The sequence below is a fragment of the Canis aureus genome, chromosome 17 (assembly GCF_053574225.1).
Source record: "Canis aureus isolate CA01 chromosome 17, VMU_Caureus_v.1.0, whole genome shotgun sequence".
Taxonomy (NCBI): Eukaryota; Metazoa; Chordata; class Mammalia; order Carnivora; family Canidae; genus Canis; species Canis aureus.
The window spans coordinates 59734154-59750467 of record NC_135627.1 but is presented as its reverse complement, the minus strand read 5'-3'; the positions used below and the strand labels follow the sequence as shown (position 1 = coordinate 59750467).

At 45.9% G+C, this 16314-nt stretch overlaps 1 non-coding gene across 1 annotated transcript; it reads right to left on the bottom strand.

The window, feature by feature from the left end:
• Positions 1-510: 510 nt before the first annotated feature.
• Positions 511-618, bottom strand: LOC144288205 (U6 spliceosomal RNA). Its single transcript, XR_013356176.1, has one exon. It is a non-coding gene; the product is annotated as a U6 spliceosomal RNA (small nuclear RNA).
• Positions 619-16314: the final 15696 nt, after the last annotated feature.

The window sequence follows — 16314 nt, the reverse complement described above, 5'->3', positions numbered from 1 at the left end:
AATAAATAAATAAATAAATAAATAAATAAATAAAATATTTTTTTTTGAAAAATAGCCCATAGACTTTAAGTAAAGTTAGTATTTCTGTTGAGTCTTTCTTTTGGGCCAATTCCTGGGCCAGAGATCTCTGAGAAGGTTTACCACAGAAATGATACAATCACAGCATAAATTTTTCCTCCCTGTTGATTGGATTAAGAAAGTCAGGCACTGCCTCTCTGTCTCATGTATAAACCACGTCTGCAGGAAGGAGCCTCACACCTAGAAGGCCCATCCAACCCTCAGATATCTCCCTGTGCTGTGACCCAAATTACCACCAATTGGATCAAGCTGTAATTTGCTGACAGACTTCTCTCTTCGTCAAATTCTCAGGTGAAGAAAGCTGGTAATGCAAAACCCAACAGGCATCAAATTGAGGTGAGTCAGCTCAAGCAGGCTTCTCTGAGACAATTCATGTTGGTTGAAGCTAATGGAAAAAAAGCCACAGGATTTCTTTTCTATCTTTTTTTTTTTTTTAATATGGAACATTTCACAAACCTGCATGTCATCCTTGCTCAAGGGCCACCACTAATCTTCTCTGGATCATCCCAGTTTTAGTATAAGTGCTGACAAAACGAACACAACCACAGGATTTCCTTAAGCTACCGTTCACGCAGAAATTCTGGCCCAAACGCTCCTTTTGAGGTGGGTCAACCATTTAGATTTTACGGCACCTTCTTTAGAGAAAAAAAAAAATCATTTCTCACAGAACAGAGAAAGATCTATCACATCATTTTTCGATGCCAAAGACAGAAAGATAATGTATACACATTAGTTAGTTAAATGAAGGAGATAATGAAGTTAGTTAATGAAGTAGAGGAAAAAAAGATCTTCAGGTTAACATAACTCCTTGAGAAAAACACAGGAAATAAATAATCTCATTAAAATTTTCTCATGGAATTCTAAAAGCATGATCACATCCATCAAGTAATAGCCATACCTGTAAATGGGAATTGAATTATAAATCATGAAGGCTGCGATGAATAAATTTATATGTCAACTTGCCTGGGCCACAGAGTGCCCAGCTCTTGCTCTGGGTGTGTCTACTGGGTGCTTCCAGAAGAGATCAACATTTGAATTGGGAGACTCAGTTAAGCAGACAGTCCTCCCTACTGTTGACGGGGCTTGTCCAATCAATAGAAGGCCAATAGAGCAAGAGGACCAGGCCGAGAAGGAGAGAATTCCCTCTGTCTGACTGCATCCATTTTTCTCAAACCTGAACTAAAACCTCAGCTTTGTACTTCTCCTGAGTCTTGAGCCTAGCTGGCCTTCGATTGGAACTACACCAGTGCTCTGCTGAGTCTCCAGTTTGCCAACTCAACCTGCAGCCCCTAAAATGTGTCAGCCGCCCAGCTGCATAAGCCAATTCCTTATAACGAATCTCTTTAGAGATAGATAGATAGATAGATAGATAGATAGATAGATAGATAGAAGAGAGAGAGAGAGAGAGAGAGGAGAGAGAGAAACACAGGCACATTCCATTGGTTCTGGTTCTCTGGAGAACCTGACGAAAAAGGATGCTTGGATAAATTCTATAGCAAAGTTGTGTCAAAGAATAAAGATATACCAAGTTGACTTAGCTGCTTTCGTCTCCCCCAGCCCGCAGCCATAAGCTCTACTCTGGTAGTAACTCAAAGAATCATCTGATACAAAAGTCACACCCAAACTAAAAAGGAAAGCCACAGCCACCACCACTAGCACCATACTCAGCCGCCACATTCAGTCAGAGCCATTTACGTCTAAATCCACCACCTGCACGTGGCCTTCTGCAGAGGCCAAGAGGGGGAGAGCGGCAGTGAGGAGCATCACTCTGGGCCTGCCGTTTGCTCTACACTGTAATTGTGACCGTATCCATACCTCTCCTTATAGTGGCCCCGCTGATCTAACGTCTGAGCGAAGGCAGATTGGTTGGTCATCAGGATTGAAGACACCTAGACTGAACATATTATATCAACATGAGAGCAAGTGATAGGTCTCAAGTCAATATCAAAGAGTAAATGAAGCAAAACTTTCATACTGATATGAAGATTTTATTCACCAAAATTCTAGGGCAGGAGTAGCTTATGCTTACGAGAAAAACCACCAGCACTAGACAATACATGTTCCAGAAGACTGCATACACCAGAGAAGGTCAGTGTGTGCTGTGTGAGGGCTCAGAAGGGCAAAGCCACCCACGAGTGCACTCTAGGCAGAGCGGGAGAGGGCCTTATGCAGTTGCCATGAGTGGGAAGCTGGGGAAAAAGAAAGGCGTGTAAAAGGAATTTTTAGAAAGATTCTGTATGATTTCAACTATCTGAAATCCCTTAAAAATAAAACTTAAGAGTAAATATTGACATCATTCTTCAAGATTTCTTGAGTTACACTGTTGTTGCACGTTGCCGTACACGGAAGCCTGGCTTTGTGTGGGTTTCATTGCACTTAGACAAAGCCCATCTTCGTATTCCAACATCCTTCCCAATCCCCCACCGGGGCAAACCTTTCCTGTTACTATAACAATTTACAATCCACAATAAACAGTGCAAGTCATTGTCCAGAACAGTAGGACTGAGCTTTGGTGTTATTGGTGTTTATCTTTCAGAAATCTTAGCTTATTTTTATGACTCTTAGTATCTTGTGGCATACAGTATCCATCAATCAACTCTTTAAAAAAAGCAAATTGGGGTGTGTCCAACATTTTGGCTCCAGACATGGTTCTAAGTTTCCATAATGTCCCAGAACAACAGAAAGGTTATATAGGCCCAATATAGCAAATGTAGAGAAGACAGCAAACACCAGCTCAAACTATATCCTCACTATCTAAAAAGACTAGAAAACACTTTAAATTTTTAAAAAGGGAAAAAAATAAATAAAATTTAAAAATAAAATTTTTTTAAAATGCAGAATGTTACCAGGATTTGAATTATTTATCACAAAAGGCACCATAAAGATAAATCAAACACTACTGTGGTGTATTATCTTAGGTGACAGATTCTGAGGTGAGAGCACTTTGGGCTAAAATTTCATGTCACCAAAATTACCCTTGAAAATCCTTAAGGAATGTAACATGTCGGAGACACAGTCTCTCAGTTCAGTCCAACATACTCAAATTTTCCTGCTAAGATGGAACAGATAACCATGGCTTTGGTTGAGACCAGCGACCTAACTTCTGTTTAGAGACTACGTGGTAACAAGAATCTCTTGTACAATCAATATTAGAATCACACTTGGCACAACGAAAAGTTAACACCACGAGCAGCACATGGGAACTGAGACAAAAAGGGGAATAGCAGGTTCTTTCCTATTATCATCTTCTGTGCACCCCAAGGCAAACACTTACTGGTTGCAGTAGAGAACATAATTGTATTTGTTTAAGCTAAGTATACATTTGATAGGACTTTTCTTCTATTCAGAAGAAACACACACACACACACACACACACACAGTGGGAAAGAAGACACATCAAAGTGATGAACTTCACCCCGTAACCGAAGACTGAGTGTTACTCACTCTAAATCTGCTTGAATGTTTAGCTTCGCCAGCAAATACGCTTGGCTGAAAATCCAAAAGATACCAATTTTTCTTTAGATTCTCAGAATTATCCTAAAGGTGGAGAAAGGAAAATCTGCCTCCAGAGTAGACACTGCCCCGGAGGAGTTTAAGAAAATATCTAAGAAAAACCACAGCCTGTTTTCCACTGACTTAACAGATAGTTGTGGCCATACGAAAGCCAGAAATGACAATGGTAATAGACACAAACCATGTTCTGTAAAGCTAAGACGTTAGAGGAGGACACATCACATTGCCAGAGTCAAGAGCATGCAACTCATCCAAAGTACGCTAGGATACAGATGCGTGGTGGGAACACAGCTAATTAAACTCCTCGGTTTATCAAACAGTAGAAACCCAACCTGAACCCTGAAAAGTTAATATTCTATGAACTTCTTTGGACCACCTATATGACCTTCCCACCAGCCAAGCCCCAGGACAGGGCAGTCGAGGCAGGTGTCCATGTATGCAGTTGAGAGAAGCTGGTTCTGCAGCCTCCTCAGGCGGTGACCTGTAATTGCCATCAGCCCAGTCCTGCCTCCGAAGGAGATCCCCAGACGAGCCCTTGTCTTTTCTCCTAGTAAGAGAAGAAAGGGTAGAGCAGCAGTGGGACAGTGGAGGGCAGGTCAAGAACAGAGAGAGTAGCTAGAGAGGAAGGCTGTCACCATCACCGGGGGGGGGGGGGGTGTCTGCCAGGAATAGAACGACTGCCACCCTTTGCAGCATTCATCTTTCATTCAACAAACACTGAGGGCCTAATATATGCACAGCATTCTGTTGAGCATTGCTCGTGTTTGACAGTCTTAACGGGGGATCGTTTCCAGGACCACTTCATCAAGGCTCATCGCTTCGCTGGGGGAGCAAGCCTCCACTGTTCCCTACGTGGGTCACACTCCTTATCCCACCTCCGTGCAGGCAGAGGCTCCGGCCCGGCGGCAAGGACGAGGAGAGGGAATCTGGCCTAGCTGGGGGCTGAGAGAACCCCTCACCTATGGTCAGCCTCCAAAGTCAAAGCAGGGACCGGGTTCAAACAATATGTAACAGGGCAGCCCAGGTGGCCCAGCGGTTTAGCACCGCCTTCAGCCCAGGGCGTGATCCTGGAGACCCGGGATCGAGTCCCACATCAGGCCCTGCGTGGAGCCTGCTTCTCCCTCTGCCTGTGTCTCTGCCTCTCTCTCTCTCTCTCTCTCTCTCTCTCTCTCTCTTTCTCTCTCTGTCTCTCATGAATAAATAAGTAAAATATTTTTTAAAAAAAAACATAAAACAATGCCTCATTCTCACTGTAAGTCGCTGGAGGGCATTTTTAGAACAGAAACCTGAGAACACTTGGATTCTTCACTAGAGCTTTAAAAAGGAAGCCAGGGAGGGTAATTTATAGCCTTACAAGAGATTTTAGAGTTCAGAGATCAAGGACAGAGTCCCTAAGATTTCAACATAAGTCAACATAAAGCAAGAGTTGGATGTGGTGAGGCTGATGGAGGATCCATTTCGTCTTCTGATGCAAGAAAGATGCCTGTAGTCCAGTTTCCCTTTCTCAAAAAGACCGTCTTCTGCCTGTGGTTAGGCAACTGAAGAAATAGAAAAAGAAGAGATTGAAGAAATAGAAGAAAATGTTGTTCCAAAGCCACAGAATTCACCTTTTCCTTGATCCAGCAGAAATGGGCCTGTCCATGACCGTGCAGACTTGGGCAGTTAGAACACAAGATGGGAGGCCAGGCCCCCCGGCCACTAGTGTCCGAAAGCTGGCTTCGAGACTTGGCCTGGGGTCTGCGCTCTCCTTGACATTGCTTAGTAGTCTAGCTTTCTTTTCTGTCAAAAGCTGTATCGGTTGGGGGGCGGGGGGCGGCGAGCACTACAAGCTGGTGTCCTGACACCGCTGCAGAGACAGAGCTGGGAGCAGAGGGGTCACGAAGTGCCCGACTGCACTGCAGGCCGAGCAGACCGGAGAGGAGAAACAGCTCCCTTCCCGCCTCAGCTGAAGTGCTGAGCCAGCACTCTTCTCAAGAGCCTGGTTACTTACCTCGGGGACCGAGGCGACAAAGCCCCCTCACCCCGGGAGGCACCGCACGGGAGAGATGCCCCCATCATCACCCCGTGGCCTGGGGTCTGATGAGGAAGGAGGACGTTTAACGGTGTCCCCCCCCCCCCGCACACACATCCCCCCCCGCACACACACACACACACACACACGTGTGCAAGTGCCCAGGGCAGCCCCTGACCCAGCAGCACCAGCACAGCCTCTGGCCGCGGAGGGGGGCCTGCCACGAGGAGGGCAGTCAGGTGACACCGAAGTGGCCGCCATCCCTGGCTGTGCCCTGCGCGGCCACCTAAGTGGGGGACCTAAGTGGGCGGGGGGGGGGGGGGCCGGGAAAACGTCACCTGCCTGGAGACCAGGTGGCCGGTCGTGAGGGCCCACAGGCCTGCCCTCCCCGGCCCCCTGCACCCCGGCCCGGGCCCCAGAGCGGCTGCCTGCGTGTGGATCTGCAGCGAAGCGGGGGCTACCTCCTCCCGTGTGAGCTGCAGGGTTGGCGCAGCTCCCCACACCGGCTCCGGCACACCCACACCCTCCTCAGCTCCCGCCTCAGTGCCAGGCCGCAAGCACGCGGCTCGCTGTGCCCGTGTCAAGGCCCGCTAGCATGAGGCAGCACGCGCAGACACCACGCACGCAGCCGAGCTCGGGGCTCCTGGGGCCTCGGGAAACCATCAAGTGACACACCCAGCACCCTCTGTGCTCGGGGCCTGCGTCTGCTGTCACGGGGTCGCAGGGTCGCAGCCTCCACTGCCACCGACCACGTGGGGGGCTTTCCAAAGGACTAAAGTTGTGCCACTTGTATTATTATAATTCTATAATTCAATTAAATATGTGTATTATCTGATGAAATATGACAACAGAGACAGTTGTATTTCTTTAAAGAGCAAACTGAACTCTTAAAGAATCAATGAAGGGATGCCCAGGTGGCTCAGCGGTTGAGCGCCGACTTCAGCCCAGGGCATGACCCTGGGTCCCGGGATCAAGTCCCCTGCCGGGCTCCCCGCAGGGAGCCTGCTTCTCCCTCTGCCTAGGTCTCTGCCTCTCTCTCTGTGTCTTTCCTGAATAAATAAATAAAATCTTTAAAAAATAGAAAAATTCAAAAAATTTAAAAGAATCAGTGAAGAGTTGCTAAAAAAGCTGCTCTTAAACGTAGTATCAGTGAGACAGGGAAGCATAATAAAAATATACGAGGATTCTGCACTCATTATAGCACAAGTGTCTTTAAGATTTTGCTCTTATTTTAAACACATGAAACTGGAAATCACAGGTGATTCATCATGAGTGTGGTTTTTATAAGAGAGATGACATGAATAATCAGTTGGCCTATTTGCAAAGAAAATGCCTTGGCCCTCCACTGAGAGACTGGCTAATAGAGTTTACATTAATATGTTTTATTTTAAAAGATGCGTCTGTATGATTTTCTATTATCCCCCAACTTCTCATGATTAACCAACCAACTGTTGGCTCTAAACACAAGATGTCATAAGAAGGACACTGATAAAGGCAAATCAAAAGAGCTATCAAAAAAATACTATGGTTCAATAGAGAAGACAGACCCTGAAAAATAAGAGAAATTCCTTCCCTCTGATTTACTACAAGGGAGAGAAGACATTCTGGAATTTTTTGGAAACTGATTTGTCAAATGATCAGCCCCTAATGACTAATTCAACACATAACCACCTTGCTGAGCAATCATGGGACTAATACCTTATATAGGACCATTTGTCAATGCAGGGGCACAGTCAGGGGCAGAAGCAACAGGGACAGTGACAATAATAATTCTGACAAAAATCACTGTTAAAAACTTAATCATCTTAACGTCAGAAAGCATTAAGAGTCCTAGGAATTCTCGGGGTCTACAAGGTGAAACACAGGCAAAGCTGATATCAATCAGCATTTGGCCAAAATAGGTCTCCACGCAAAGAACTTCAGTGACACCAAGACAAAAAGAAATTTTTAGAAAAATTCAGTATTTCAGCAAGTTCATCTTTTGGTCTAATGATTACTAGAGAATTAGCTTTGGGCAACTTGGTCACCCAACTGAATGGCTCTCAGCAAATTCATCTTTTGGTCTAATGATTACTAGAGAATTAGCTTTGGGCAACTTGGTCAGCAATTTCATGTTGGGTGAAGTAGGCAGCTTCCAAGGTGAGGAGAGCATCCTGGCATGAATGAAGGAATCACTTAGCTCCAGGGTCAGGTTCCTGAGACAAGGGACCAGGTCTATTTGGTTTAATACTGGAGTTTAGCGCTGGATTGGCAGCACTTATTTCAGGGCCAACACACACCAGGCATGGAAAAAATATTTGTTTGATGAATGAATCTTGAAGGTCAATAATGAGCAATAATATTCCATACCTCGGTCGGGACCCACTGGGGAGAGCCATGGATGTGGGGTTATGAATGCTGTACCTCATCCTACCTGTAAAAAGGAAATCACTGAAGGCTTCTGAGCAGTCAAGTCATGTAACTGAAGTAACGTATAGGAAGATTAATCCTTCGCAATTAGTAAGACAGGTTAAAAGAGTAAAAATTACAAATGTCCCTTGACGGATGAATGGATAAACAAACTGTGATATATGCACACAATGGAATAGTGTGCAGCCTTTTAAAGGACTCTGACGCATGCTACGACACAGATGAACCTTAAGACGTTATGGTAGGTGACATAAGCCAGTCACGGAAGGACAAATATGTAATTCCACTTACGTGAGGTACGTAGAGTAGCCAAATTCAGAGACGGAGGTTGAACAATGGTAGTGGTTGTCGGGCTGGGGGAAGGGGTCACTGAGAGTTGTTTAATGGGTATAGAGTTTCATTTGGGGAAGATTAGAAAGCTCAGAAGATGGATACTGGTGAAGGTTGCACAACAATATGAATGTACTTAATGCTGTTGAACTGTATACGTTTTACAAAAATTTGCCAAATTTTTAACCAAATTGTTAAAATGATAAATTTTATAAATTTGGTACAAAATAATGTGTACGTTACTATAAATGTACACATTATGTGTATTTTACCACCATAAAAAAATTCTAGAAGTCAGAGAGAGAATGGCTAGACCAGAAAATTGCATTTTTTCCATACAACTGATGCAAAGCAGTGGAGTAAACCAGATTTGAATTAGAGCGGTGGTCAGATAGCATAACATGAGGGGCCATGGCAACTCCGATAAAGAGTTTGGACTTAGTAGTGATGTTTGAATGATTCAAACATTCATAGTCATTCGTAGGAAAAAAGAGGAGAAACTGGTAGCAGGATGATCCAGGAGGCTTTTTTTATCCATGCATGGTCTAACCCAAGGTCTTGGTAAAGGAAATGGAAAGGAAGAAAAGAATTTGTACCAAAGCATCACGAAGGAAATATACAAAATCTGTTGACCGATCGGGTGGAGAAAATGACTAAGAAAAAGGAAACATCAACGTTTTTAGCCCAGGAACTAGAAAAACGAAAGGCATGCCCAGCAGAAGGAGGTAGTTTATGGGTAAAAAATAATAATTTCCTGTTTTGACATGTTAGGTTGGAGCTGACAAGAGAAAATCAAAATGGGGAAGTCCAGTAAGCAGCTGGAGATGTTAAGTAACTAATGAATAAAGGGCAGTTAGCCCAACCCACCAAAGGTAGGCTGAGGATGTCAGACTCACTGCGTGGCAGCTGTTAAATTAATCAAAATTAGTATGAGAACAAATAAAGTTGGTATGAGCACAAATGAAAAGAATTAGTGTGAATACAGTAAGTCAACTGTCACTGGAAAAGATGGACTCATTCTATTTAGGTAAATTATAACGTCCTTCCTACAGTCTGTAAATAATTTTTGAAACAAATCTCCTTAGATGGACTAATGGAATCAGAAGAGAAAACTTTAGGATTCCATAAACTTTTCAATCCCGAGTTATTCTGTCTGAGATTTCTTAATCTAATACCAACACACATTCTAACGACATAATGGATGCACAATGGCTAATACCCTATCCTTTGGGGATAATATCACTCATTTAGTCATTCGGCAAACATGTACTAAGAGCCCAGTAAAGATACGGACACAGCTTTAGAGCATCAGCAGTACAGAGACAAGCGCCCTATATCCCGTGCCGTGAAACAGCTCACAGTCTAGCAGGGGAAATGGACTAGAGGAAGCACTGACCCTGAGCTCGAACACTTAATACTCTTCCTATCCTGGGTACTGTATTAAGTCCTCTAGTAAAAATGACCGCTGGTAGTACTTACCTTGGTTTTTCACAAAGACTTAATCATATCATCGATTGGTGATAGCACACTGTTATATTATCAGTATTACTTAAGACATCATGGACAAAGACAGGCGATGGCAGCGAGCAAGACAGGAAGGGATGACCTGTCAAGTTACTAATTTTGAAGCTCCTCTCTTCATAAATTTACAAAGAGCATTATTTGATTAATCCAGAATCCACAATACTACACACGACCCTTCCAGCTGGAACTTTCTCTACTTCTACTGTGAATGCACTTCGATCTGGTATACACCAATAAAAAGAAAGACCGACGCATTCTGCTAATTATTTCATGAATGTGCCCTTTTCGCCCTAGATAGCATGCCGGCTCCCTAAGGATAAGAGTTATGACTTTTCTTTTGAGACTCCTAGGAGCCTAGAGCAGGCCTTAATAAATATTTGCTTAATCTAATTAAAATAAATTAAGTTCGTGCCTTAAAATCCTGTATCAGTTACATTACGTTGTAAAACATTTGCCAAACTGGCCATTAAACATGCCATCCTCGGTTAGCACCAAATTTTCTCTTCACTTTTTGTTGTTTTTTCATATCCAAAGTGCTACTTCTCTTTCTCACAGCCAGTTCCTACGACTTTGGAATTTACAGTATTTTCATATTTCCATAATGACACCTGCTGGTAGGAGAAGAATGGATGAACTGCAGGAATTTTATTCGACTGGCTGCACCCAGTCATATTCCAGTCTGAATCGGCTGACATTCCTCAACATACAAAGAGTCGATCTCAGTGACTCCAAGTACCCATGTACTAAAATTTGGCAAAACTGGTACCATTTCAGTGCCATTTTCCAACCAGGTTTAAAACGTACCCCCACAATCGGTGTCCAAAAGTAAAACTACTGCAATTAAAGACAGTTGTCATGAAGGGCCTTAAAATGATCGATTCACTCACGTTCAATATTTTACCCATGTAAGAAGTGGCCTTTAACCTGAGCCACTTACGAGGAAGATGACAACCGAGGGGGCGGGGAACCCGAGGCTCGTCTCATCCCACAGACGCAACCAGGTAACTACCAAGTCACATCAAACATGGCTATTGAAGAGATTATCGCTCTCTGAGACTTTTTCTTTTTTTTCGTGTGATCAGCGGATCAACGTTGCAGAGGTCCAGGAGAAAATGAAGGGGGGCATTTGTCCCCTCAGTGACCTGCTGGGCTTGCCCTTGGGAGGCTAAATAAGCAGCAAGTGTGGCCACCACTGGAAACACTTGGGAAAGCTGGGGACACGCTGCAGGTGTCCCCGTAACAGGCAAAGAGGAGACACGGCCGCTGCGTCCCTCAGGGGGACAGGACTGTGCTCCCGCCCTCCATGCTCGGCACACTCCCCGGCCACAGCAGACACCGAGGATACGTGTAAACAAGCGTGCGTGTATACACCCGGGGCGGGGGGGTTGCTTAGCAGCCACATAGACGGGCTCCTGGGTACCTGTGATCCAGACCCCAAGGTGTCAGTGAGACCAGGTGGGGTCACTGCGCCACCACCTGGGGAGCCCGCTGAACGCCGTGGTGGGGAAGGCAGGCGAGGGAACCGAGGCAGCCTCAAATAAGGTATGTGAAGTCCAGTGCGCCAGGCCTCCCAACAACCGGGGGGCAGACGTGTAACTCGCTACAACGCACATTTCCCAGCCTCTTTCTTATTCAATCAGCAATCGCTCGTCCTTGGAAGCCAGTCTCTGGTGGCAGCCATGGGGCCAGGGCGCGTCTCAGCCCAGCCTCTCCCTGACTGGCCGCAGGTTAGAGGCCCGCAGGTTAGAGGCCCACAGGTTAGAGGCCCACAGGTTAGAGGCCCGCAGGTTAGAGGTCCACAGGTTAGAGGCCCGCAGGTTAGAGGCCCACAGGTTAGAGGCCCGCAGGTTAGAGGTCCACAGGTTAGAGGCCCGCAGGTTAGAGGTCCACAGGTTAGAGGCCCGCAGGTTAGAGGCCCACAGGTTAGAGGCCCGCAGGTTAGAGGCCCACAGGTTAGAGGCCCACAGGTTAGAGTCGCGCTGGCCTCTGCTCAGCAGACCGCCACCCGGGGATCCCTTTGTCTCTCCAGGTGGGCTGACTTTGCAACCCGCCCTCCACTGGTTAGGATTCTCTCCCACAGAGGAAGAAAGGCCTAGAAGCCTTTCTAGACTAAGTAGGCCAAGTAGCTTCCTGACGTCCCTTTTCAAAAACATTCCTCTTCTCCCAAAACAGCAGGGCAAGGGACATAATGGGCGTGCTTATAAATCAAAAGCTATGCTTTTCGTTCAAAAAGGAAAACCGCTCGGGCGTCCTAAAAGCCTCGCCTTGTGCCCCCATTGCCGATAGAGCATAAGTGCCCCCGAGAAAGCCCGCAGGCACCCCTAGCTCGGGGGCGCCTGGGGAAACCAAGAGGAACGCGGTGCTGGGTGGCACGGTCCCCGAAGGCATCACTGCAGCACAGCAGCAGCCCAGGCCCCGGGGGCCCCCACTGCTATCCTAACAGCGAGTCGGTGCCCGGCCCCACCTCCCTGAGCCCATCTCTCTGTGCCCGCGGCTCAGGAAGCGGCTCCAGGGAGACCACGTTGCTCCAGGGCAGCGGAGGGCACGTTGCTCCTGGGGTGCCCAGGGTGGGAAGCCTCGGCAGAAGGACTCCCGCAGCATCAATCCAGCACCTGGCTCGGGGCCTGCTCACCAACCGTTTCTGACGGATACCTGAGATGTAGAAAAACTGCAGTGAGGGCCCCCAGGGGGCTCAGTGGTGGAGCGTCTGCCTGGGGTCCCGGGACATGACCCTGAGGTCCCAGGTTCGAGTCCTGCGTCGGGCTCCCTGCATGGAGCCTGCTTCTCCCCCTGCTGGCTCTCTGCCTCCTTCTCTGTGTCTCTCACGAATACATAAATAAAATCTTAAAAAAAAAAAAAAAAAGGAAAAGAAAAAGAAAAACTGCAGTGACTCAGAATAATCTAATCCTTGGGCCCTGTCACATGAATGAGAGCATGTGCGGGGCTGAGGGGTGGCAGGTGCGCACAGCCCAGCCACGCGGGGTTAGCAGTCTCGGTCCACTACTCTGCACAGCTGCTCAGGGCACATCATTCTTTGCTTTTTACCCAGAGAAGATCACTTCGGGATTCACACTGTGTGGGGCTTTTTTTTTTATCTACTTTTTAGATTGATTGATTGATTGATTGATTGATTGATGAGAGACACACACAGAGAGAGAGAGAGAGAGAGGCAGAGACCCAGGCAGAGGGAGAAGCAGGCTCCATGCAGGGAGTCCAGGATCACACCCTGGGCCAAAGGCGGCACTAAACCGCTGAGCCACTGGGCCTGGGGTTTTTTAAAGATGAGAATCAAAAAATAAAAATAAAAATAAAGAGGAGAATCATGGGGGAGCCCCAACTCTCTTTTTCATACCCTTCTATCAAAATGCCCTTTGAAAAGACGAAATATGTCCTCAGCTGGGTCCCTGACCTGAGATAAACCTGTGAACCACTGGAGAGGAAAAAAAGGAAAATGATATTTTCTGAGTGTCTGTCCCTGCCAAGCCTTTATGAAGTGCTTCTTTAGGCCTCGCGATAATCCTGTGATTATTAAACTGTCACATTATTATGACTTTACGGTTGAAGAACCTGAAGTTCAGAGAGGCTAAGAAATTTGCTGGGGCCCCAGGGTGGCTGGGGGCAGATTCAAGGCTCCTGCCCCCACAGACATGCAGATCCCCACAGCCCGGCCCCTCTCCGGCTGCTGCTGTGTCCACGTGAGGGCAAGGGCACGGGGCACAGTGGATCGGGCTCTGTGGGGCCAGAGGGGAATAGGATTTCTGCACCCCTCTTTAAGGAAAACAAAATGCAAAATTAGATACACAAAAATTCAATATTCCTTGAGAACGAGTAAAGAAATTGCACGTCTTTTTGAAGATGACAGATATCGCAGACATTTTCTTTCAATTTATACTTTTGGTTTGCAATAGACATACACCCTTTCTATCACACTGAATTTTGGTATGAGCAATAATTCTAGGGAAAAACAAAACACAGACAAAATTAACCTAAAATGAAGGCACCCACAAGACTAAGTCAAATGTCCCCCCACGGCATTCCGCTACGTGATGGGATAACTGGGCTCCTCTTGTGCTACGTACTGTGACTTGCGGACCAATTGTGAGAGTTTCAGCCCCAGAACACTTATTCTCAGGGCGTTTCTCTTGCTTCGGTGGTGACTTTGGACACCTCTCCTCTGAAACCACCAAGTCTTATGGGGACAAGATGCAACAGATATAACAAGATGAGATCTGGAAGGGGATGAAGAAACATGCACAAACACAAGAATTCTGATGAAATCTATTCCACATGAAAATAGAAAAATATAGGTACGGAGTTGATAATCGGACACTCAGCATGATCAAGCATCTTCCAGGTAGGAGAGGATATACCTGGCTGGGCATCAAACCTCCACTCACAATTTTATGTCTGCTGAAGGTAAGAATTTCCCACAGCTGAGCTTCTCAAACCTCGCTTCAAAACTTTTTTTTATCTCCACTACCGCTGTGCTTCCCTTCCAGGGCCGAGCACCATAAACTGGCTTATACCCTTAAGACCTCTGGCCCTGGCGTTTCCTCACCATCCCTGTTGGGTGAGTCATCCAGCGGGTGGTAGGAGTATTCCTAGAAGGCATTCCTCACCCAGAGGGCCACAAAAGGCACTGCAGACTACATAAAAATATTGCACCAAACTACACGTATCTTCAGTTCAACTTCCTCTTAGCCTGTGCCAATACATGCCCATCACTCTGAAGCCAACTGACACAGGGTGGTGGAGAAGTCAGAGTACACAGAGATGATCTTGGGTGATTACATTGAAAACATCTTGCTTTTGCAGAATTTAGAAACACGCATGATCGTGTGAACACACGGGTAGTGCCCTTTGCAGAGCCTTCATTAGATTGCTGGGGACTGGGGCCCCCCGGGTGGCTCCACGGTGGAGCATCTGCCCTCGGCCCAGGGCATGACCCCGGGGTCCCGGGATCGAGTCCCATGTCGGGCTCCCTGCATGGAGCCTGCTTCTCCCTCTGCCTGGGTCTCTGCCTCTCTCTCTGTGTCTCTCATGAATAAATAAATAAAAATCTTAAAAAAAAAAAAAAAAAAAAGGTTGCTGGAGACTGGCCACCAGTGTGGAATAGATCCTACTACAGGAAAATGAAATTGGAAGAGAAGCAATCCAACGACCAAGGATAGTTGATGAGTCCAACAAAGTCTCTCGGTGTCCTTGTTTATTGGACAAGACTTGATTCAAAGCAGACACAGAGTAAAGGAAGAAGAGTAAAACAATCATCTGTGTTTTGATGATTTTAATAAACCACAGTCTCCCAGTGAGACTGAGGGTGTCCCCCCAAATTCCCCCACAATACAATCTAAAAAAAAAAAAAAACTTTGGAGAATACTACAGAACACTTCAATAGTTAAGATTAGCCTTTTGGCTTTTTTTTTTTTTTTCCTCCCAGGGTGGTAGTTTCTCCTCTTCCTCACATGTGTATAATAGGCCACTTTGGAGAAAAACCAACAGTATTATTTATTGTCCCATGCACTATTTTTAAGAGTCTGATATCAACTGGAAGATTATTGTGGTTCTTCTTTTCCCTTCTCGTTAGCTCATCAAACTTTACGTGTTTAGGTTCAAGAAAGGCAGATTGGTTTTCAACAAGAATTGAAAAAATATTCTTTAAAAATTCTTTTTAATTAAAAAAAAAAGAATTGAAAAAATAAAAAAAGCAACATGAGGTCATTTTATTCCACTGGATAGTGACTGTACAGCTGATCCTTCAAAGGGAAATATCCATTAATTTCACCTCCAAAGGACACACAAACGTGACCCCTTGGGATCTGAGGCCTTCATCCATATGTCCTAAATAAACAACTGCCTTTTACCCTCCTGCTGCTCCCCCAATTGCCTGATATGGACCAAGGGGCTTGAAAATGTCTTGCCTCCTGCACACAGATATTCCAGAAACAAATCCCACAATCGTACAGCCCTCTCCTATCCCCCAGGCCCAAATGCATAACACAGGTTTTTCTGACAGTTGTAAGCTTAAAATGATGATGATGATGATGATGATGATGATGATGACAAAAGCAGTGCTTTGCCATGTTTGCTTGGGGCTCTCCAACAAAATCACATCACAGGTTCTCTTGCCATAAAGCTGGTTCACAAAACAAAGGAAACATGAACTTTAGTTGCTTGCTACTTATGCGCCAGAAAATCTTCATACGTGTTTCATACACACCCTTTTGAGGTAAATACTATTACCCATATTTTATAGATACAGAAACAGAGGCTCAGGAAGATGAAGACATTTTCCCCAAGATTTTGCAGCTGTCAAGGGGGCAGGGGCAATATTCTGAAATCTTGAGAAGTGTACGGTACCTACAGTGTAACGTGGGGAAACCCTGGGCTCTGGGCTTCAACCCTGGCTCTACACACAACTGCAGTGTGACCTGGGGCAGAGGATGGTGCCC